This window comes from Orcinus orca, chromosome 1 (genome assembly GCF_937001465.1).
Source record: "Orcinus orca chromosome 1, mOrcOrc1.1, whole genome shotgun sequence".
Lineage (NCBI taxonomy): Eukaryota > Metazoa > Chordata > Mammalia > Artiodactyla > Delphinidae > Orcinus > Orcinus orca.
Window position 1 is genome coordinate 1,416,257 of NC_064559.1, and position 23,409 is coordinate 1,439,665.

General features: G+C 39.5%; 1 protein-coding gene and 1 long non-coding RNA gene across 2 annotated transcripts in view; one reads left to right on the forward strand and one right to left on the reverse strand.

Annotated features, from left to right (window-relative positions):
- LOC125964774 (metabotropic glutamate receptor 7-like) overlaps nucleotides 1-23,409 on the forward strand; it is a 775,781-nt gene that overhangs the window by 115,264 nt on the left and 637,108 nt on the right. The window lies entirely within an intron of this gene.
- LOC125964825 (uncharacterized) lies at nucleotides 9,505-18,728 on the reverse strand. The gene is made up of 2 exons (XR_007478092.1): nucleotides 13,414-18,728; nucleotides 9,505-12,782 (listed from the first exon to the last, which is right to left on the reverse strand). It is a non-coding gene; the product is annotated as an uncharacterized LOC125964825 (long non-coding RNA).

The window sequence follows — 23,409 nt, forward strand, 5'->3', positions numbered from 1 at the left end:
CAGCAGCAGTAGCTTCCAAGGGATCCCACCACACACTGGAGGCAAAAGCAGCCTAATACAAAGCAGTGACAGCAGCAGGTCACTGCCCCACACTTGGGGTAGAGGGGGACTTGATCTACTATAGCAGCAGCATAGCCTGAATGGGAACCCATCCTCCTGTGGCACTAGTCCCATCAACATTAGGCTAATCTGCTAGCATCTGCTGTGCCAACAGGCCCAACATATACAAACCCTCCAACTCAGTAGCATTAAGTGAGCCAGGCTCAGTGTTTCCTGAAACTCATATCCAATGGCACTGGAAATCCAAGGTATCACCTACTGTTATGAAAACATAAAGAATAACAGAAGACTGGGAACTTCAGAAAGAAAAGGGGAACAATGGGATGGGTGAAAACAAATGGGGTAAATATAAGAGACTATCATTAGCCTCATGAGTTTCTTAAATTCTATATGATTGTCAAAGCAAAAATGATGACACCACCTGATGTGGTTCTCAATGTAGAGAAAGGAATACTACAAAAAATCATACTTTAAAACTGGGAAATATTAAGAGACCTAAATGGAAGTAAAATTTTGAAACTTCACTTGAAGTAATAAAACACTGATTCCAGTAGGCTATGATAAGTTACATACGTATAGTGTAATGCCAAAAGCAACCACTAAGAAAACTATACAAACAGTATACACAAATGATTCTAAATAAATTAAATTAAAATGGACTTATTAAAAAATGTTTAAGTAAAACCCACAAGAAGGCAAAATAAGAGAAACACAGGATTGAGAATCTAAGGTAAAAGACAAAACAAAAAATAACATGGTAGACCAAATCTTTGACATGGCAATAATTACATTAACTGTAAATGATCTAAATAACCAAGTCAAAGACAGATTGGAAGAGTAGATTAAAAAATCGCAAGCATGGTCCAACTATATACTGTCTATAAGAAGCTTACTTTAAACATCATGATATAGGTAGTTCAACGTAAAAGGATGAAAATGATATATCATGTGAACATTAATCAGAAAAAGCAGGAATGGCTATATTAACATCAGATAAAGTAGAATTCAGAGCAAAGGAAATTATTAGGGACAAAAAGGGTCATTACATAAAGATAACAGGAATAATCCACCTAGATGACCTAGTGATAGTAAATGTGTGTGCACCAAACAACAGAACTTCAAAATACATGAAGCAAACACTGAAAAAGGTTAAAGGAGAAAGTTTTAAATCCACAATTATTATTTGAGACTTCAACACAGCAATTTATAGAACTACCAGAGAGAAAAATCAGCAAGGATATGGAAGAACTGAAAACAGCATCAATCAGCAGGATATAACTGACATTTAAAGAACACCCTCAATAAGAACAGAATACATATTCAAGTGTCCATGGAACATTCACTCATATACCATATACTGGGCGATAAAAAAACATTAGCAGATTTAAAAGAATTAAAATCATAGAGAGTATGTTCTCTAGCCATAATGGAATCAGACTAGAAATCAATAAGAGAAAGACAACAGGAAAATCTTCAATCACATGAAAACTAAACATCACAATTCCAAATAACTCATGGGTAAAAAAGACAGCATCAAGGAAAAATTTTTAAATGCATATAATAAAAGAAAATGGAGATATAACAGATCAAAGTTTGCGGAATGAAGTGAAAGCAATGCTGAAAGGGAAGTTCATAGCACTAAATTGGGAAAGAAAATAATTCAAAGCAATAATCTAATTTTCTATATTAAAATAGTAAAAAAGGAAGAGGGAAAAACACTAAACAAGCAGAAAGAAGGAAATAATAAAGATGAAACAGAAATCCATGAAACTGAAAACAGGAAAATGGGGGGGAATCAATGAAACAAAAGGCTGGTTCTTTGAAATAAACAATCTAATCAATAAAGATCTAGCAAGACTGATAAAGATAAAAAGAGAGATGGTACAAATCACAGATATCAGAAATGCAACCAGGGATACCATGACATATCCTGCAGGTTAATGAGGGACAAGTTATTATGAACAAGTCTACACTACAAATTCAAAAATGTAGATGAAATGGGCCAATGCTTCTACACCCAAAACTACCAAAACTCAGCCAAGATGAAATAGATAATCTCAATTTTCCTGTAACCATTAGAAACACGGATTTTTCATTTAAAAACTCCCAAAAGAAATATTCAGGCTTAGATGTTTCACTTTTACCCAAGACTTAAAGAATTAACACCAACTTTACATGATTTGATAAAAAACAGAAGTAGAGGGAACAGTTCCTAATTAATTTTATGAAGCCAGTATTACCTTGATACCAAAACCAGACAGGGATAGTATAGAAAGAAGAAAACTACAGACCAATATCTTTTATGAAATTGGCTGTAAAAATCCTCAGCCAAATATTAGCAAATTAAATCCAGAAATATATAAAAAGAATAGTATACCATGACCAAGTGGTATTTATTCCAGTTATGCAAAGTTGGTTAAATATTTGAAAATTAAACAATGTAATCCACCATATCTAATAGATTAAGGGGGAAAAGTCATGTGATCCTATCCATTAATGCAGAGAAAGCATTTGACCAAATCCAATCCCATTCATGATTTTAAAAAAAGAAGAAAAAAAACTTCAAGCAAACTAGGAATAGAAAAGGAACATACTGAAACTCATAAAGATGATCTACAAACAACCTATACCGACATTATATTTAACTGTGAAAGACTGGATGCTTTCTCTGTAAGATCAGAAACAAGGCACCGATATCTGCTCTCACCACTTTTATTAAATATATTACTGGAGGTTCTAGTAAGAAAATAAAGCAAAAATAAATAAATACATAAATTTAAAAGTTAAAGTTTTAAAAAGTTTATTTAAAAGATAAAAGGACTATTCCTACTATGTTGAATAGGAAGGAACATATCCTACTGAATGTTGAATAGTAATATATCCTATTATATTGCATAAGGAGAAGTAAAGTTGTATCTGAAGATGAGATGATAATCTAAATGGAGAAAATACCAAGGAATTCACAAAAAGCTTGAGAAATAATATTAGTTTGTAAATGATTTAGAGTACAAGATCACCACAATTTTATCAAATTATATATTAATAACAAATGTGTAGAAGCTTAAATAAAAATATGTGATGCCATTTACAACTGACTTAAATAAATACTTAAATATAAGCCCAATAAGACATTTATAGGACCTCTATACTGAAAATTACAAAATGCTGATGAAGAAAAATTAAAAAGTCCCAAACAAATAGGGAGACATACCTTGTTCATGGATTAGAAAACACAACATAATAAAGATGTCAATTCTCCCCAAGACAAGAAGCTTAACACAATTACTCTTAAAATGCCCTCAAGGTTTTTGTGGATATAGACAAGCTTATTCTAAGATTTATGTGGTAAGAAGAGGCTGAAGAATAGCTAAAACAATTTGTAAAAGAAGATTAAAATGGGAGGAATTAATCTACCCATTTCAAGATTTTGCAGTAATGATGGAGGGTAGATACATAGATCAATGGAATGGAATAGAGAACCCAGAAATAGACTGACATAAATACATTTAACTTGTTTTTGACAGCAGTGCAAAAGCTATCAAGGAAGAATAGACTTTTCAAAAAATGGTACTGAAACAGTTGGACATCCCTCGACAAAAACAAACAAAAAATGAACCTTAACCTCCACACCTTACACAAAAATTAAATCAAAGTGGATCATAATCTTAAATATAAAAGCAGGACATTTTTAGAAAAACAAATAGGAGAAAATGTTTGGCATCTAGAACTAGGGGAATAATTCTTAGACTTGACACAAAAAGTATGATCAATAACAGCAAAAACTGATAAATTGGATCTCATCAAAATGAGTTAAAAATGCTTCATAGAAGATCCTTTTAAGTGGATGAAAACTCAAATTACACAGTGAGAAAACATATTTGAAAATCCCATATGAGACAAATGACTTGTATCTATAATATACAAAGAACTCTCCAAACAACTTAAAAAAATCCAACTAGAAAATAGGCAGAAGACAGGAACAGACATTTCATGGAAAAGAATATACACATGGCAAAGAAGCACATGAAAAGATGCTCAACATCATTAGCCATTAGGGAAATGCAAATTAAGACCATAATGAGATGTCAGAGAACAACTAAAATTAAAGTATAGTGACAACATCAAATGCTGGTGAGTACGTAGAAAAATTATATCACATCACTGGTGGGAAAATAAAATGGTTTAGCCACTCTGAGAAACAGCTTGACAGTCTCTTTTAATCCTAAAAGTAGATTCACCCTACAATGCAGTAATTGTACTCTTGAGCATTTATCCAAAAGAAACAAAAACTTAATTAAGTTCCCACAGAAACTTACACATAAATGTTCATAGCAGTTTTATTTATAATAGCCAAAAACTGGCAACTACCCAAATGTCTTTCAGTGGATGAATGTTGAAACAAATTGTGATAAAATCTTATGATAGAATACTACCGAGCAACAAAAAGGAACAAATTATTAATATATGCAAAAATTGAAATGAACTTCAGGGGAATGATGCCGAGGGAAAAATTTTGAAAAGCCAATCTCCGAAGATTAAGTAATTCATGATTATGTTTACATATTATTCTTAAAATAACAAAACTGTGGAGATGGAGAACAGATTAGAAGTTGCCAAGGGTTAGAGTGGGGGTAGAAGGTACAGCGGGGGAACTCTGTGAGGTTTTTGTGGTCCCAGTAAAAATAATACAGCAATCTTGGTTTTAATCCCTAAAGATTTTTAAAAGCAATTCCTAATAAGAGGTGTCCAGATATTTAGCAATGGCAGCAGATTAGAGGTATAGCTCCCCAACATGACGACCTCAAAAGAGATCATACTAATTCAATGCATATGTTAATTTCAAAAAAAAGGCCAGTCACAATATTTAAATGGTATATATCTTAACGATATTATTCTAAGTATCCAGCTATACCAGATGGACTAGCAAGATTTTCTGTACCTTCAACCTTATTTAAGACAGTTAATCTTATAATAAGACAGTTAAAAAAAGAAAAAGAAAAAAAAACAAACCTCAACTACAGTTGGATATTCTCATAGGAAGATGAGGTGAAAATATGTAGCAGCGGTTCAAAAGCTTAAGCAGTGGCACCTAAATTTGGTTGCGCATTAGAATCATCTGAAGCACTTTTAAAAAACCCTCACACTGACGGTTGGTCATCCTAGACCAATAAAATCATTTTAAATCTCCTCAGACGATGCCAATGTCTAGCCAGAACTGAGAACCAGTGGACTAAGCAGAAGGGGATGTTTCTACAAAGATCTCTTAACAATAAGTCCTTTCACCCAATCAGATTTACCTCCCCGCAAAGGGCTAAAGAACGCTAGATGTTGTCCATACTTGCTTAGCTTTAATTAGCACTTGTGACTTGCCCAAAACCTAGATCATGTTTCCCCTACATTTCATGTTATTCCCTAAGTTTTTCAAACCCAGGGCTAAGGGGTTTGCCAGGATGAGATTTTAAGTGCTCACACAGGGGAAGTCCCTGGCAAACCAGGACAGCGGTCACTCTACATTGAAATGTAAAGCATCCTAAATAACCCTGCCACTGCTCCCAGATCCTAGTCTGTGCCAACCAGTGGAGAAAAGGCATTCTCCATTACTACCACGGCAAATGCTGCTGTACTTGCCTTGGCTGGTCCCTATCTTTTCCAGGCGCCACTCCCCTTCACCTGCTGGTGGATGCTTTGGCCAGCTGACAATGCAGATATTTTCAAACTTTAAGGTGAATAAAAATCATCTGGAGGGCCTGTTATAACAGAGATCACTGAGCCCCACCAGAGTTGCTGATTCCATAGGGCTGGGACAGGGCCCTAAAACTTGAATATCTGACACATTATCAGGGGATGCTGGTAAAGCTGGTCAGGTTGTTACCGAATACAGGTTCATGTGTCTGAAGCACAGTGAGGCCAAACAAACCTAAAGGTTGGAGTCTGGAGCAGAGAAAGGTTTATTGCAGGATCGAGCAAGGAGAGGGGTGGCCCATGTTCCAAAACACCCTGAAATCTCCAAAGGATTTCAGCAAAGCATTTTTAAAGGCCAGGTGAGGGAGGGACGTCCCAGGGAATGTGATCAGCTCATGCACAATCCTCTGATTGGTTGATGTTGAGGCCACAGGGCAGGTAACATTATCCATCCTTAGGTGCCAGAAGGTCTGGGCGCTATGTGCTCACGATCATCAAGGAGTTAATTTCTTCCATTGGGTGGTGGTTTTTAGCATCTTAAAACTCAAGAAACATGCCTGAGATACTATTATCTGAGTACTTCAGAGAGGAACTACAGCAGAGGATATGGGCGATGGGTCTGTCCTAGGAAGACCCCATAGGGTTCTGCTTGGTTACAAGGTGACCATACTTTGAGAACCACTGCTCTAGTGGCTTGGAATGTTAAGAAAGTAATGGAAGAATCCCTTCCCAGGTCTAGATTCTAGTATCGCCAGCTATTTTGGTGGGGGGAAGGGTAAGTTTTGTCCTTGCTTGGCCTTCTTGTTCATTTATATCAAAGCCTATTTGAGGCAGTGCGCTCAGCAGTCCTGCAGTTCTGTCTTTTGCTTCAACAGTGTTTGGAATGAACAGACCCAGGGACACTCCTTGCTCCAGCCCCCGACCACTCTCCAACCTTTCTTCCTGTCGCAACCTTTGGAATCAGCCACTCAGCTATCCTCAGCCTCCAGGACAGGCCAACACCGGTTTTTGAGCTTAGTTCCTTATCACTGATCAACCACGAGTTCCCAGGTTCTTCAGAATTATTCCATCGAGGTGGAGGCCGCCGTCCACTGCCTGTTTAACATGCATCTGGGGACACTTACCTCTCTCTGAGCTTCTATTTCGACAGCAACAATGGGACTCTGGACAGTGTGGGCCACATTTTTCGCCAACTGGCTGAGGAGAAGTGTGAGGGCGCCCAGCGTCTCTTGAAAATGCAAAACCAGTGCTGTGGCCGCGCCCTCTTCCAGGATGCGCGGAAGCCTTCTCAAGATGAGTGGGGTAAAACCCAGGACGCTGTGGAAGCCGCCATTCTTAGGGAGAAAGACCTGAACCAGGCACTATCGGATCTGCGCACCCTGGGTTCCGCCCGCGGAGACTCCCACCTCTGTGACTTCCTGGAGAGCCACTTCCTGGAGGAGCAGGTAAAACTCATCAAGAAGATGGGTGACCACCTGACCAACCTCTGCAGGCTGGCTGGTCCGCAGGCTGTGCTGGGCGAGTATCTCTTTGAAAGGCTCACCCTCGAGCACAAACAGGAGTCTCTGAAGTCCAGCGGCCTCTGAGGAGCCCCTCTGGCGTCAGAGCTTCTGCCTGATGCCCCGCTCTGCAGCCACTAGGCAGCTTTGTAACTGCCCTGGAACCCTCTCCCAAGCCTTGGACCAAATGGAAACAATAACGCTTTTTGCAGAAGAAAAACAAAAAGCCTATTTGAAACACAAACAGAATAAAGAGAAAAAAAGAAATATATATATATGTATATATATATACATATATATATATATATATATTCATGTTCTTTTAACATATGAATTGCCCCACTTTATCTGTGTGAAATAAGTTTGTTCCCGTTATTGGGCTGGTTCTCAAGCTTTGCTGCTCGTATGAATCACCTAAAGAGCTTTTAAGAGAAACATTGTTGTCTGGGTCCCAGCCCCAGAGATTTTGATTCAGTAGGTCTAGGGAGGAGCCTGGGCACGGGGAGGTCTCAGAGTTCCCCAGGTGATTCTAATGTACAGCAACTTTGTGAACCACCTCTTGGCTTCAATCCAGCTAGTGATCAGATATTAAATCTAAGACACATGGACTAGTGCGTGAGCTCTGTTGCTAGGTGTATTCCATTTTCTTCCTCCTGGAAGATTCGTGCCAGGGAAAATGACTGATAGTTGTGTTACTTCTCTGAAATGGATTGAAATTTCCAATTAGCGTGAACAGGGGAGGGTGAATAGGTGAATGCAATAAGGTGTATCATTTACGTATTGCCCTATGTGTATGGCTAGAAGCTTTTGCAACTGAGGTCTGCCCTACTTTTCATGCTAATGGTAATGCTTGTCCTCCTAATGCAGCTGTAAACTTTATAAGCCCATAGGTAGGCAGCATCACAAAATATTTACCCCTCCCCACTGGCCCACTGTCAAGCTTCACTCCCCTTCCCCAATACACAAATGTACATCAATGTGCTTGAGACCAATATCAACATATTGACCTTCTTCTACTTTGCAGCTTCCCTCTTATCAGGAGATGTCAGCATTTAGCGCAAGGACCAATGCTTGCCTCTTGGTGAGTAATGTAGACAATGCCTCCAAGAGACAAACAGCCCTTAGGGAGGGGGAAAAAGTCTTTCAAAAAGGTTGACGCCCAGAGGAGGCATTTTCAGTCATCACAGCTTAGAGGTCAAATATCCAAAATTAAAAAGGTTAAAAAAAAGAAGAAAGCAAGGAAGAAAAGAAGGAAACAATTTTCTTATCTCATAGTAATAAGGCAGTTTTCCTTAAAAAAAAATGACTTAAGCCTTAAATTCTCTTTCCTAATCAAAATGTGCTTTTCCGTCTTTAGACTATTCCTCTTATATCCTGTATTATTCATGACGTTTAATTCTTGAAATAGCACATGGCTGAAAACAGAAGCTAACCTCTTGTCCACTATGAATTAAATCTTCTTTTCCTAGGACCTGTCTACAATGTACAATTTGGGGTTTGCCAACATAATTATTTTCTCTGAAATAAGTTACAGCATTTTGCCTTTTCAATATATAGTTATACAGTATATTGTTAACACAACATAGTTAATATAGTCAATATAGTAAATACAACTATAACACACATGATATGATGCCACTTTGGTGATTTTCTTCATCCATGTAATTCTGAAATTTGACAGTATAGTTTTCATATTCTAATGAGCTGAGTATTACCTTTGCAAGGATAGAAAAATAAAATACATAATATTCTTGTGTGGTTTGCCCCTGGGGTGGATTACCATAATGGGGGGATATTTGAGCCTTTCCCCAAGTCATTAAAAAACCTCCACCGAGCAGCCCCTTGTCCTCTCCAGGGAGTGGGGGGAAAGGATCTTTAATCATAATAATCCTGGGGGGAGAAATCTCAGAAATAAGACATCTGCTTCTGTGCCTTGTTGTTTTGCAGAATAGCAATGATTGCTTTAGCAGCTTCTATTGCCCTGTGTGTACAATAAGTAAGTGTACATAAAATTGAATGAACGCATAAAAGAAGGATAAACCCACCCAGCTTAACAAATCCACTCTCTCACCTGCTGTGCCCTGAAACATGAAAGAAAGAATCACGGGATCATAAGGATTAATAAAATAACAGTCTCTCTTAACAATATTGACAGGAGGTATAAGGATAATTTGTCTGATGTGGGACCAACAGCTTAACTGCTTAATTCTTTTTTTTTTAAGGGCAATTCATTCATTTATTGTTTAAAGATTGCAAGACAACATTTTAATTTCTGTAGCACAATTTAAATGTTTTACTTCTTTGATAAAGCAGAGTATAATAGAAAAAACAATTAGTTTCCAGTAATATCTATATCTCTATTCAGAATTAAGTCTTCCACAGACATGTAACCTGGAAACAAAAGCCTGTTACAATAAGCAAAGCTTCAACAGAGCTGCTACTTTTTGGGCCAGGGAAAGGTTCATCCCTATAGGAGGAGGATGTGCTATGTAAAATGGCTGCAAGGTCACAGCCTTGAGGGCGCTGGAAGTCTATTATCCTATTCCACATTAAGTAGTTTGGTGAACTTCAAACGTCCGTTCATCTGCAACCAAGCTGGCAAACTTTAACTGATATTTCAAGCAGGTAAAAAATAAATTAAAAGAAATCCTTACACTGATGTTCCTTGATTTACACTGTTAAATGGTTCATTAACATGTAATTCTGGCTAAGAATTACATTTGAGACTCCTTGCTCAGATTTTGGTTAACAGTACAAATCTTTCAGAAATTCAAGTTCTTATTAATCAATAATTTGTCAGCTAGGATACATTCAGGCATCAGCTGCAACTACAGAATAGGTGCACTGCCTCAGCGCTTTGGAAAGACATAATCTAGAACACTACTAGCAGACAATATATCTGTTACTAGACAGCATATGTGCAGTACAGCAAGACAAAAACATATATTCATGTGTGCCGCAGACCAGCCGGAGAAACAGGATTTCACCGCCCAGGGTCAGAAGGGAAGGGGTAAGGAACTGAAGTAGCACCGATGAATGGGGTCAGAAGGACCAAGACAACTGACGGTTGCAAGGCAAATTTTATTATGCTACAGTGGCAGATTATATAGACTAGAAAAAGGAAGGTTGCCAGATGGTGGTTTACATTATCTACAGACTGTCTCGGCTCAAGGTTAACCTCCCTGGGAGGAAACCCATAAACCCAGAATCATCAAAAATAACCTGGATGTGCAGGGGGGAGACAGCTTTGCTTGTCTCATTTTACATTCTTTCTGATTTCTGGGCCCTGGTGATTTATCTCCCATGGAATGGAACAAGGAGGGGAACAAGTAGGGACAGTCTCTTCGAGCAGCGGCCACATGCCTGGCATGTCTGTAGCCTGCTCTCAAGGCTGACTGCTTCCCACAGGTCCCCCTTTTTTATTTTTTAACTTTTGCTGCAAAATAATTCCATGTAGTTTAGTGCCTAGAGTAGTATACTGTTGCATGAGGATATGAAACAGACATGAGAAGATTATTATCAACAATAGGCAAATTATGGCCAGGGTAATAAATCCTGACAACCTTCCAGTAATCCAAGACTGAGGGTTTAACCACTTTAAATGATCCAGTAAAGTTTGAATTACATCTTCTGGTGAAATAAAATCAAGATGTGCATTTTGTATATCCTGAATTTCAGCATTTAATTTCTTAAGATCAAGGCTAATATTAGTATCTGACCAAACACTCAGCAGATGCATTTTTACTTTTTCCCATTCCCAAATACAGTCATTGTACTTTTAAGGAGTAACACAAATCCATGTATACGTTGCATGACAAGCTAAACGCATCCTCAATTTTAATGCTGCCATCTGATCTCCAATCCCCAAAATTGCGTTTTTAAATTCATCTAACTTGTTACTAATCTGTAAATCTATGTGACTTTGTAAAGATAAAGCAAGACTGGTATGTTGAGATAACCGATTAGCAAAGTGAGCATGATTAATACTCTGTGAAAGAGCAAGACCGGCAGTAGCCACGTAGCAGACAGAGCAGCCGAGGCAAGTAAACTTACTATTAGCCACCCAAGAAAGCGTCTCCTTCTCTGCAAGGCTTTAGAGAGTTCCACCCATGCCTGTACTCCAGTATCTTCATACCAAGGTTCTCTCAGATGTACAGGCACCATAACATATATGGGTTGCTTTAGTATAAGCACAGATTGCATTCCTGCAGAAGGGAACATACAACTGCTAAAAATACAATTAACACAGCTAATATTATATCCTCCTTTGGAAGAATTACCAATGTTAATAGAACCAAACAGCACAAGTTATAACAGGTGTATTGGAATAAGTTAGAGCTAGTTTCCATATATCCCAGTTCTTTTGAAATGTGATAAACCTATCTATGATGGGAACAGAAGAGATAAGAATTGACCTCTTAGAAAAAAAAAAAAAAGAATTGACCTCTTGGTATAATCTATAGTACACCATATTTGGTTAAAAGTGGATCCAGGAAAGTTAACGGTCATAAAAGGAGGAAATTGATTTTTTGATTTTCTGTTAAGAATAGTAACCTTATGTCCAGCTATAAGTATCCCTTGTCCTCCAAGTAAACACTTCATACAGAAATAATTTCCTGAATCTTCACCTGTAACCTTGGCTATAGTAATAGCGGAATCCCTAAGTGGTGAGGCGTATGAGATTTGACCTCTAATATTAATAGGTTGCCCATTTCATACCAAATGACGGTATCCTTAAGATCCTCTCGTCAGCTGGTAGCCGGGCATATAAGAGTAATGTTGGTTCCTGTAAAACGAAGGATGCCTGGAGAGCCTGACAAACTAATTGATTGATCCGTTCCCTCATAAACATCTGTATGCTCATAACTAATAGCCTTTACACATCCAGTTTCCAGATTCAATGGGCTAAGACAGACAGGTTGGGTACTAAACCAGTTAGTATAATTTACAGACATATTGATTTGTTTTATATTCCCAATAAGAGGCCCATAAACAGTTATCATTGTAAAATACAGGAAACTCTGCTTCAGACCAAGATATGGGTTGTAATGGTGGAGGATCAGGTACATAGGCCCAGTAAGTTGCTGCATTAACAGAGGGAACACATGAAATGGTTGCCAACATAGCCAAAAATAAAGTTACAGGTGTAACAGGATTATTCTGTTGTTTCACTAACTCTTGAGCTAGTGAAACCAATTGTTTAATTTGTCCCCAAGTTGGAACATCACTCCTTTGAGTCGTCCTGGCAAGTGGTCTCCTCTTCTTCTTCTCTTTCTGAATCAACACTGTCAAATTTTCGGGAGAGATGCAGAGCTTCTTCATCTTCTGAACTAGTTGTGAGCTGTGGTGAGTCATCTATTTGCTTGACTAAGTGCTCAGGAAGCCAGCGAGGTCCAGGCGCTGATCTGGGAAAGATACACACGTGACCACGTCCCCAAATCAACACAGGATCAGGACCACGCCAAGTGCTGGTTAACGGATCTTTCCAGAGGATCTCCGGAGATTGAGAAGCCAATCTTGGCTCAGCCACCAACCTTTCCCCTGCAGAGCAGCCAAATTTGTCAACAGTGAGAAAATTTAAAATAAACAGAACATGATTTATAAGGTTATGTGGTGTTGTTCTATACAATTCCCCCCTTTTTATTTTTTCAATAGTTAGCTTTAAAGATCTATTTGCACGTTCTATAATACCTTGTCCTTGAGGGTTATATGGAATGCCTGTAATATGGGTAATTTGTAATGAATTACAAAATGTTGCAAAAGCAGCACTAGAGTAAGCGGGCCCATTATCTGTTTTAATAATTTTGGGAAGGTTCATGAAAGCAAAACAGTGTAATAAATGAGTGATAACATGTTTAGTAGCTTCTCCGGTCTGTGCTGTAGCACAGAGGAAACCAGAATAAGTATCGATAGTGACATGAACAAACTGTAATTTCCCAAAAGATGGGATATGAGTAACATCCATTTGCCATAAATGTCTAGGTAATAATCCACGAGGATTAACAACATAATGTGGAACAGGAAGGTGAGGTAAGCATTGTGGGCATTGCTTAACAATTTGTCAGGCGGCTTCACGAGTAAGGGAAAATTGTGTGTGTAATGTAGCCGCCGACTGATGGTGTAAAGCGTGCAATTGCTGTGCTGCTTGTGAAGCAGTTTGATCATAACTTACCATAATATGAGGGTGTCCAGGACATGGACCATGAGTATCAACAGTATGAAGATAATGAATGCAGTACATTAGCCATTCTTGACAGCATGACAAACGGAAAGGAGGAGTACGGTAAATTGGGACACGTCCTGCTTTAGGGAAAAGAGATTGAGAAGGAGGAGTAACTTCAACTCTATTCTTGGGAGGAAAATGTACAGGATAAAGATCACATTTAGATCGAGTTAAAACATCTGCAGTCGCATTAAGTTTAGCCAATGGACCAGGCAAGTTAGAATGAGCACGGATATACAGACCTGCAACAGAACCATCGTGGGAACGAATAAGCTGTTGAAGCAAACGAAAAGAGGATGATAATTCAGGGTCATTAGTATGTCCTATGGTCGCAGTCTCCAGAAGAAATAATAAGCTAATAAGATATTTACTATCAGAAAACAAATTAAAAGATATAGAAGGCAAATGTTTAAAAGCCATAATGACAGCAAACAGTTCAACACGTTAAGCTGAAGTCAAGCAAGTTTCTTTAATGAGTTTTGTTCCGTCATCAAAGATTACAGTAGCCACTCTTGAAGAAGAACCGTCTGTAAAAACCAAAGGTACATGAGGAACAGGCTGTTGCCTAATTATAGAAGGAAAGATATGAGTTAAGTTTGCTGAATTGGATCAATTTATCAGCAGGGTAATGGCATTCCAAGGTACCTGAAAATCCTGCAAGAGCAAGACCCCATTCATTACTATGTTGAAAAAGCCAATTTTGTTGACTAACTGAATAAGGGATAATAATTTGAGAAGGTTCTATACTTATAGGTTGTAAGCATCTAGTTCTACCTTGCATTATTAAATTACTAATAAGTTCATAATAAGGGTTAATAACTTTAGAGGGTGTAGTTTTCATATGAATCTATTCAATAATTCCAACAGTTTGCCATAAGACGGCAGTAGGCACATGAGGAGTTGGACAAATTATTAAGAAAATTGGAAGGTGAGTATGAATTCTAGTTAATTGTGTAGAACTGATCTATTGACTATTTGTAAAGCTTGAAACCCTTCTGGAGTCATAGAGCGTGAAGAAGAAGGATCTGAGTCACCTTTAAGAATATCAAACAAAGGCTGTAATTGAGCAGTAGTAAGTTTTAAGGAAGGCCTTAGCCAATTAATATCTCCAAGTAATTTTTGAAAATCATTTAATGTTTTTAAATTATCAACTCGAATTTGCAGGTTTTGAGGCCTAATAGTAGTGTTATCAATATATTTCTCCAAATATAAAAATGGAGATTGTCTTTGAATTTTTTTTGAGGCAATGACCAAGCCAAATGATTGTAAGGACTGTTGTAAGAATTGAAAAGCAGTCTCTAATAAAGAAATATTATCAGTGGCTAAAAGTATATCATCCATATAATGTATGAGATATAACGATGGAAACCTTTTTCTCACAGGAGTCAAGGCCTGAGCCACATATTTTTGGCATAATGTAGGACTATTTGCCATGCCCTGAGGCAATACTTTCCATTGAAATCTCCTCATGGGTTCCTTAAAATTTAAGGAAGGCAAGCTAAAAGCAAAATGTTTTCTATCTTCAGGAAACAAAGGAATAGTGAAAAAACAATCTTTTAAATCTATAACTAAAAGGTGATAATTGTGTGGTATGGCTGTTGGAGAGGGTAGGCCTGGTTGAAGAGCTCCCATTGTTAGCATAGTTTTATTAACAGCTCTTAGATCCTGTAATAACCTATACTTTCCAGATTTTTTCTTGATAATAAAAATAGGAGTATTTCAAGGACTACAGGAAATTTCTAAATGCCCTAATTGTTCCAGTACTAATTGTTCTGCAGCTTCTAATTTCTCCTTTGTGAGGAGCCATTGGTCCACCCATACAGGGTCATCAGTCAGCCAAGTAATTGGATCAGCAGTGAGTGGAGGAGAATCCAAGGCCCCTAAGAAAAACCCAAACCTTGTCTATCATTTTTTATTTTCACATCAATAGGATAGACAGTTCCTTGTTGATTTGTTCCCAGCCCTTTTGTGGGAAGAAATCCTTGATCCAACAACATATTAGAGACTTGGGAATTTGGACTATAAAGTAATACTCCCATTTCTTTTAATATATCTCGGCCCCAGAGGTTTAAAGGCAGCCCAGGCAAAACATAAGGCTGGAAGTATCCTGAAAGGCCCTCACTATCTTGCCATAATAATAACTGACTGCTTTGCATAGGAGAAGAACTTTGTCCTATTCCTTGAAGTTCTGTAATAGTAGGACTAATGGGCCAATGTTTAGGCCAGTGTACCTGCGTCATAACAGAGACATCAGCTCCAGTGTCTAACAAACCTGAAAAAACCTTTCCATTAATGGTTCATTTCATTTCTGGACGTTCTTTCCCTATCTTCTGAATCCAGTAGGCAGCATTAGATGATCCAAAGCCTTTGTTTCTCTCTTTTGATGTTGTAAAATTTGTCCATGAGGTACAAAGGGCAAAAGTAGCAATTGTGCAATTTTATCACCAGAAGAAATAGTTATTATGTTTTTAATAGTTTGTGCCATGACTTTTATTTCTCCTTCATAGTCAGAATCTATGACCTGGTATAATAGTTAAACCTTTCATGGTGACACTACTTCTTCCCAATAATAGTCCCATCAAACCCTTGGGTAAAGGTCCATAGATGCCCATAGAGAGGGCCTGAGGACCCATTTCAGGAGTTAATACATAGCGGGCGGAGGTACTGAGCTCCAGTCCTGCGCTTCCTGGTGTTGCTCTGGAGAGCAAGGATATTGTATGTTTTTGTTTTTGGTTAACGTCTGATTGATAATTTGAGGAGGATACACAGACACTGCCCTTATTATTTGTTGGGGCCGGGGAAGGCCCCGGGAGGAGTTTCCTGACAGTGGTGTCCCATCGTTGTGGGCCACTGAGCAACTATCTTGTGCCCAGTGTTTTCCCCTATTGCATTTAGGGCATAAACCAGGGATTTTCTGACCATCTGGAGGTTTTTGAGTAGGGAAGGAAGGACTAGGGTTAGAATTAAAAGATCTACATTCTCTAGCAAAATGACCTGCCTTTCCGCATTTAAAACAAGTCTTTGTTTTCTTTTGATTGTTTTTAAACCCCACTTTAGTTAATGCTGCAGCCATAGCAGCACCCTGTATATAAGCAGGCCCAATGTCTGCACAAAGGCGAATATAATCCTCCAATGTTCCCTGTTTTCTCCAAGGTCGAATCGCAGCCTGAGACGCATTATTAGCATTCTCAAAAGCAAGCTGCTTAACTACAATTGTACCAGTGAGTCCGTCCACAATGAGTCTCCCCACCGCCTGTGACAACCTATCTACAAGATCAGCATATGGTTCATCAGGTCCCTGTCTAATTGTTGAAAGATCCTCAGTTTTGTGTGTAGAAGGTCATTTCCTCCAGGCTTGTAATGCCAAATGATTTATTTGAGGATAAGCAACAAAGGGATAAGTTAATTGATCTTGTAAAGAAATATATTGTCCTTCCCAATCAGTATATGATAATCAACTGCAATATTATGGGCAGCATTCTTTTCTGCTTGTTCAGCAGCCCGTTCATAAAAATCAAACTTCCATATTAAATAATCTCCACCATTTAAACAAGCTCGTGCAATAGACTTCCAATCAGCGGGGGGAAGAGCTTCTCCTGTCAACCACAGCAGCAGTAAAAGGAGCAGTGGGCCCATATTGAGAACAGGCAGATTTTCAATCTTTCAAAACTTTCAAAGGGAGAGCCTGATGCTCCCTAGTAGCTTGTTGAGGATTATTAGGACCAGGTCTTTCTATGACGGGACAACAGAAAATAGGATCTTCTCCTCGTTTTATTGCTCCTTGTACAGCGCGCTGCAAGGGACTGAGCATTTTTACAGATGTAGATTTTTGAGGAAGACAGTCCTTATTAACCTGCAGCTTTTTCACTGACTTATCTATCACAGCCATTAGAAAACCATCCTCAGGATAGTTCTCTCTTTTATGTTTAAAAGCCTCATCTGTTAAGTCAAAATGTTCCTCTTCATCTAAAATATTTAAATTAATTAGCTCTTTCAGTTTAGGAAGTGGCGACACGGTAGCTGATACTACAGTCTCTCCTTCTGCCAGAGGCTTATGTCTTTCTGACTTTACATTCAAATCAACACTATCATGAGAAGAATCTAAACATATTTTTATCAGATTCCACAAACTATATGTAACAACAGGAGTATGAGTAGGCCCTCGAGCCTCATAATAATTTTTTAAATCTTCTCCAACTTTCTGCCAGATTTCTATGTCAACAGAGCCGCCATCAGGAAACCAGGGAGATACACCATGGATATGCTGTAAAAATTCAGTCAACTGTGAAGGTAGAAACTTTATTACCCCGAGCTTTAAGCATGGAAAGTAAAACCTGAGCAAATAATTCACACTCCTTTGAGCCTTTTGCCCCATCTTATTTTACTTCTGACTATTGCCTTATGCCTCTATTAGTTTCACTTTTACTGGTGGCCACACATACTTTGCATAAGGGTTCTCTTACCTGCACTTTCTTTTTCTTTTAATTGCCTTCACGCTTCCTGTTCGAGTGCCACTTGCCGCGGACCAGCCGGAGAAAGAGGATTTCACCGCCCAGGGTCAGAAGGGAAGGGGTAAGGAACTGAAGTAGCACCGATGAATGGGGTCAGAAGGACCAAGACAACTGATGGTTGCAAGGCAAATTTTATTATGCTACAGTGGCAGATTATATAGACTAGAAAAAGGAAGGTTGCCAGATGGTGGTTTACATTATCTACAGACTGTCTCGGCTCAAGGTTAACTTCCCTGGGAGGAAACCCATAAACCCAGAATCATCAAAAATAACCTGGATGTGCAGGGGGGAGACAGCTTTGCTTGTCTCATTTTACATTCTTTCTGATTTCTGGGCCCTGGTGATTTATCTCCCATGGAATGGAACAAGGAGGGGAACAAGTAGGGACAGTCCCTTCGAGCAGCGGCCGCATGCCTGGCATGTCCGTAGCCTGCTCTCAAGGCTGACTGCTTCCCACACATATGTTGCCTTGTTTAAGCCTCAAGCCCTCGATCCTTTGTTGAAATACAATAATTTCATTCCTATGGTTTTCAATACCAGAAACTCAACTTCCAGGAGGGCTAAAGTCTAATTTGTACTCCAAACCAAGTAGCAGTGCAGTTCGCTACTACTGAGGCTGAATCCATAAAGACTTCAAGACCACGTCCAGAAGACAAGTTATTATATATAATACTCTAGAAGGTCTGAAACATAATTATCATATACATAGCTGGTCCTTCAGAGCTTTTTACCTATAGCATGTTTTTTGATGAATTTAATGTACTGGAGATAACTGTGACTTACTGATCAAATATTTGAATACTTATACTTACCTGGGATTTTATTTCTGCTGAAAGAAAAAGGAAGAACAGGACTCACTTAAAAAAAAAACTTTAGAAATGAAAGTAAAAATCTTACCCCACACTATCACTTTTGGAAGCAGCATAGAGGGGCAGTCAACGGTAAAACACTGGTGAAATAGGTCAAAACTCTAGGCCAAAAATCCATTATTATTATCATCAGTGACAGTACCACAACTGTGCCCTTCGTAATTAATAATCACTCCTAAGAATCTTCATTTGGCACCAGATGATGTGTTTAAGAGAAACAGTCTGGGAGGTTTTGAATCAGACTTGGTTTTTTGTTAGCCAAGTTACAGGAGAATTTTTAAAGTGGGGGGAAGGGAAGAAGGAAATGGACCAGGAAAAGAATTTAAGCCATCATCTATAAACCAACAAAGCACTAATAGTTCCAAACATTATGTCAGACACTAAAATGACTGATATAGGCTCAAGTGGTTTATAAAACCTATAAAAAGACTACACCAGCAAAGTCCCCATTTATCTGTAGAGTTCAGAAACTAAAACAGGGAATATTTTAGCTTAAAACCTTATCTCAAGAGAATCATATACACTTCACATGAATAAAAATACCTGAAACCAAACGTTTTAAAAAGCTCCAATACCCAAAATATAAAGAAAAATATTAATTCAGAAGACTCAATCAATCCATCACAGAACGGCTGGGCAATCTCTATCTCCCTTCCACACTAACCATCCATCCCATGGAAGACCAAGGGAGATCAGACCTTCCAGACTTACCTTCCAGACCTTCCAGACACCTGGCTGCTGCAAAATTCTGTGGAGACTCCTTGTGGAACAGCAGTTTCCCATCTCTTGTGTCTCTCCCTATCATGATCATGCAGGAAGCAAGTCTGGCTGTGCTATTTCTTATCATTGTCTGTCACCCATCTGCAGCATGGTATTGTACAGATAGGGAAAAAGTAGTTCCCTTTCCCCCAGAAGGTTGAGGCTCAGGTACAGGGGTAATTCTCCTGTGCACACAGTCATTATTTAGGCCGACTCAGTGACTTCAACAGGCTTAATCATGTGATCAGGTTTGTTGCCAGCTGCATAATGCTCCCACATCTGTAGATAGAGCTGCTCTAGGTCTATTGTGTATTGTTTGGTGTTGAACAGAGGGCTAGATGTTCTCTGCTTCCAGACTTTGCCACGAACTTTCTTCAGGTATTCTAGATCAGTTCCCAGTTTCACAGCTATGTCTTCATATTCTTGTCTATTTTTAGCAATAAGCTCAAGACAGCCTAAACAAGTGAGCTGGGAAGCTGCAACTCGGGAAGCAAGAGTCTCTCCTGGCATAGTCACCATTGGTGTCCCTGACCCAAGGACATCCATCCCTGTGGTGTGTCCATTACAGAGTGGAGTGTCCAAGCAGACATCAGCCAGCTGGCCTCTCCGAACATGTTCCCCTTTAGGAGCAACAGGTGAAAAAATGATACGGTTCTGGGGAAGGCCCATATTTTGTGTGTACTGTTGAATATTAGGTTCTCCTACTGCTGGAAAACGCAACAGCCACAGTACACTATTGGGAACACGCTTCAGAATATTTGCCCACATCTGCAAAGTAGATGGGTCAATTTTATATAACTGATTGAAGTTACAGTACACAATGGCATCTTCCGGTAACCCGTACTGAGAACGTGTGGTTACAATAATGGTACAGGGAACCTCCTCTCCAGTGGCAGCCTTAATGTTGATCTGGGTAGTTGCCAGTCCATTGCTAAGACTGAATCCATTAATTGTTATCTGAATTTGTCCTCTGTTAATCATTTCAATAACTGCCTCTGCAATAGTATTCATAGGAATGACAGGCATATTAAGAGCTGTATTACTGCTGTCTGCATTGTCTCCTCCATCAGGACATTTCATCTTGACAATTTGCACATCTGGGAGACTATCAAGAAATGCTTTGAGGTCGATGCCATTCAGCACAATCCGATTGTCATAAATGTGCCCATTGGACTTAAAATCGATGACTGCTTTCTTCTTCAGGTGAGGGAACATATTAGCATGATCACCAATAAAGAAAGTATGGGGCATATAAGCCAGTTTCTCAGAATACTGCTCAGCAACTTCAGCAGGTGAAGTTTCCTGATCAGTGATGATATAATCCATGAAAAGCACGCCACTGGTCCCAGGGTAGCCCAGCCACATTGCCTGAATAGGAGCTGGCCTGAGAGCAAAGAGTTCATTTCGAGCACCCCTGGTATAACCATTCATATTTACAAGGATGTGTATACCATCTTGATGGATGCGATCAGCTGCTTTCCCATTGCATGGAATCTGAGAAAGATCAATGAAATGATGGGCTTCTGCCATCACCTTCGCTTGGAAGTTTGTGCCATCATCTGGGCTCAGGGCATAACAGAATACCTCAAATTTATCAGGATTGTGCATGCCTGGAATAGACTGCATAAGATGAGAAGTAGGATGATTCCCAAAGTCAGAACTCATGTATCCTACACGCAGTCGACCATCACTGAGCTTCAAGTCTTTTGGATGTTCATACGGTGGTTTATGAAGGACATTGATCTCATCCAAGCAGAGGTTCCCATGGCTCTCAGCAATAGCCTTCCTGAAGCCATGAGAAAGAGGATACAGCATACTATGATGAGGCTGCACAGAAGGCAACCTATTCTTCTCCAGCTGGTCAGCCACAATGCTGACCAACTTCTTCATTCGCTCATCATAGTCTGTCCAATCACAGACAATCTGCAGGCAATGAGCCAAATCACAATAAGCGTCGGGAAAATCAGGTTCAAGCTTCAGAGCAGTATGATAAGAAGCAATTGCTTCTGGAATATTCCCTGAATACTTGTGAATGGAAGCCAGATTGCTGTGGGCATCTGCAAATGCAGGGTTAATCTGAATGGCACGAGTATAACACTGCAAGGCTCCCTGAACATCTTGCATCTCCTTTAGAGTGTTTCCCACGTTACAGTAGGCATCAGCAAAGGTAGGACTGATTCGAACAGCCTCCTTATAATGCATCAGAGCTTCCTGCAGTTTTCCCTGCTTCTGCAATACACTTGCTAAATTTGAATGGGCAACAGCAAACTCTGGGAAGACTTCTAATGCTTTACAATACAAGCGAACTGCCTCTTCAATGTTTCCCTGGTCTCCTTTGATATTGGCTAGGTTATTCAGAGAGTCTGCATGGGTAGGACACAGCCGCAGAGCTGTATTATAACAATCTTCTGCTTCGGCAACACTGCCCTTCTCTTCCAGAGCGTTGGCTAGGTTGCAGTAAGCATCAGGGAAATGTGGTTGCAATTCCATAGCTCGCCTGTAGGTGTCTATTGCCAGATCTATCAGGCCTATGCTCATAGTATACACAAGCCAGGTTAGCATGTACCACTGCATGATTTGGGCTCAAGCTTAGGGCACAAAGGTAAGCTGCCACAGCTCTGTGAAAAATCCGTGCCTCTTTCAAGACATTTCCTAAGTTGATATAAGCATCCAGAAAATTGGGGTCAAGGGTGACAGCCTTTTCAAAGTGATTAATTGCAAGGCAAATCTCCCCTTGTGCATTGAAAACACAGCCAAGATTACTCCAAGCTACTGCAAAGTTCGGTTGCATCTCCATTGCTTTCAAATAACATGCCTTGGCTCCTTCCAAGCGACCCAGGGCTTTGAGCAGGTTCCCCAGGTCACTGCGAACACAGTACAAATCAGGATTGCACTGAATAGCAGAGACATAAGCTTGTACTGCCCCTTCCATGTCGCCTGCTGCTACCAAAGCAGCTGCCAGGTTAATATAACCACTGATGAAATCTGGTTTGAGATGCAATGCATGCCGGTAATGCTCAGTTGCTTCCTGCAACTGCCCTCTTTCCTTGTACACATTCCCCAAATTCGAATAGGCTTCTGCCAGAAGAGGGTTCTGTTTAATTGCCAGAGTACTAAAGTGGGCAGATCTGTCCAGCCTTCGACACTGGAAGTGTAGAGATGAAAGTAATAAAAGTACTCCAGTATTGTCTGGCTCTTGTCTCCACAGCTGCATGCAGTGTCTCTCAGCTGCCTCAAAATCTCCTGCCTGATATTCTCGATGTGCCAACTCAGCTAACCCTTGGAAGGAAAGCATACGTTTCGTTGGTTCTGTGCTGTCGGCCACATTGCCCACAGAAGACGCCATCTGGAGCTTCTGGAGAGAGTCAGAAAAGGGGGTAATTGAGTCCCCCTGCCGCCACTACTGGCAAGAATGTTTCTAGAGGTAGGAAATATGAGGGCAGCAGACGTACCACTGCTTTGGCAGGCTTAAGCAGCGGCAACAGTTACAGGCACCGAAACTTAGGAACTCTGGTTGGCCATCTACCTCTCATGCTCTTGAAATCTTAATTCTTAACCCTGCCCTCTTCCACCATTTTTCTCCTAATCAGGGAATAAAAATTACCTATACACTTGCCTTAGAAGAAATCAAAAGTCAGTAGTCCAAACACTTTTTAAAATTTTGTTTTCTGTCCAGTTGGAAAGGAAATACATAATTGACTTTACTTCATCATTCATATAGTCAATGTGGAAAACATTAGGGCTGTGAATTTCAATACAGTAAGATCAGAAAATTTTAAATTGGCCTTCCCAAACCACTAATAAGT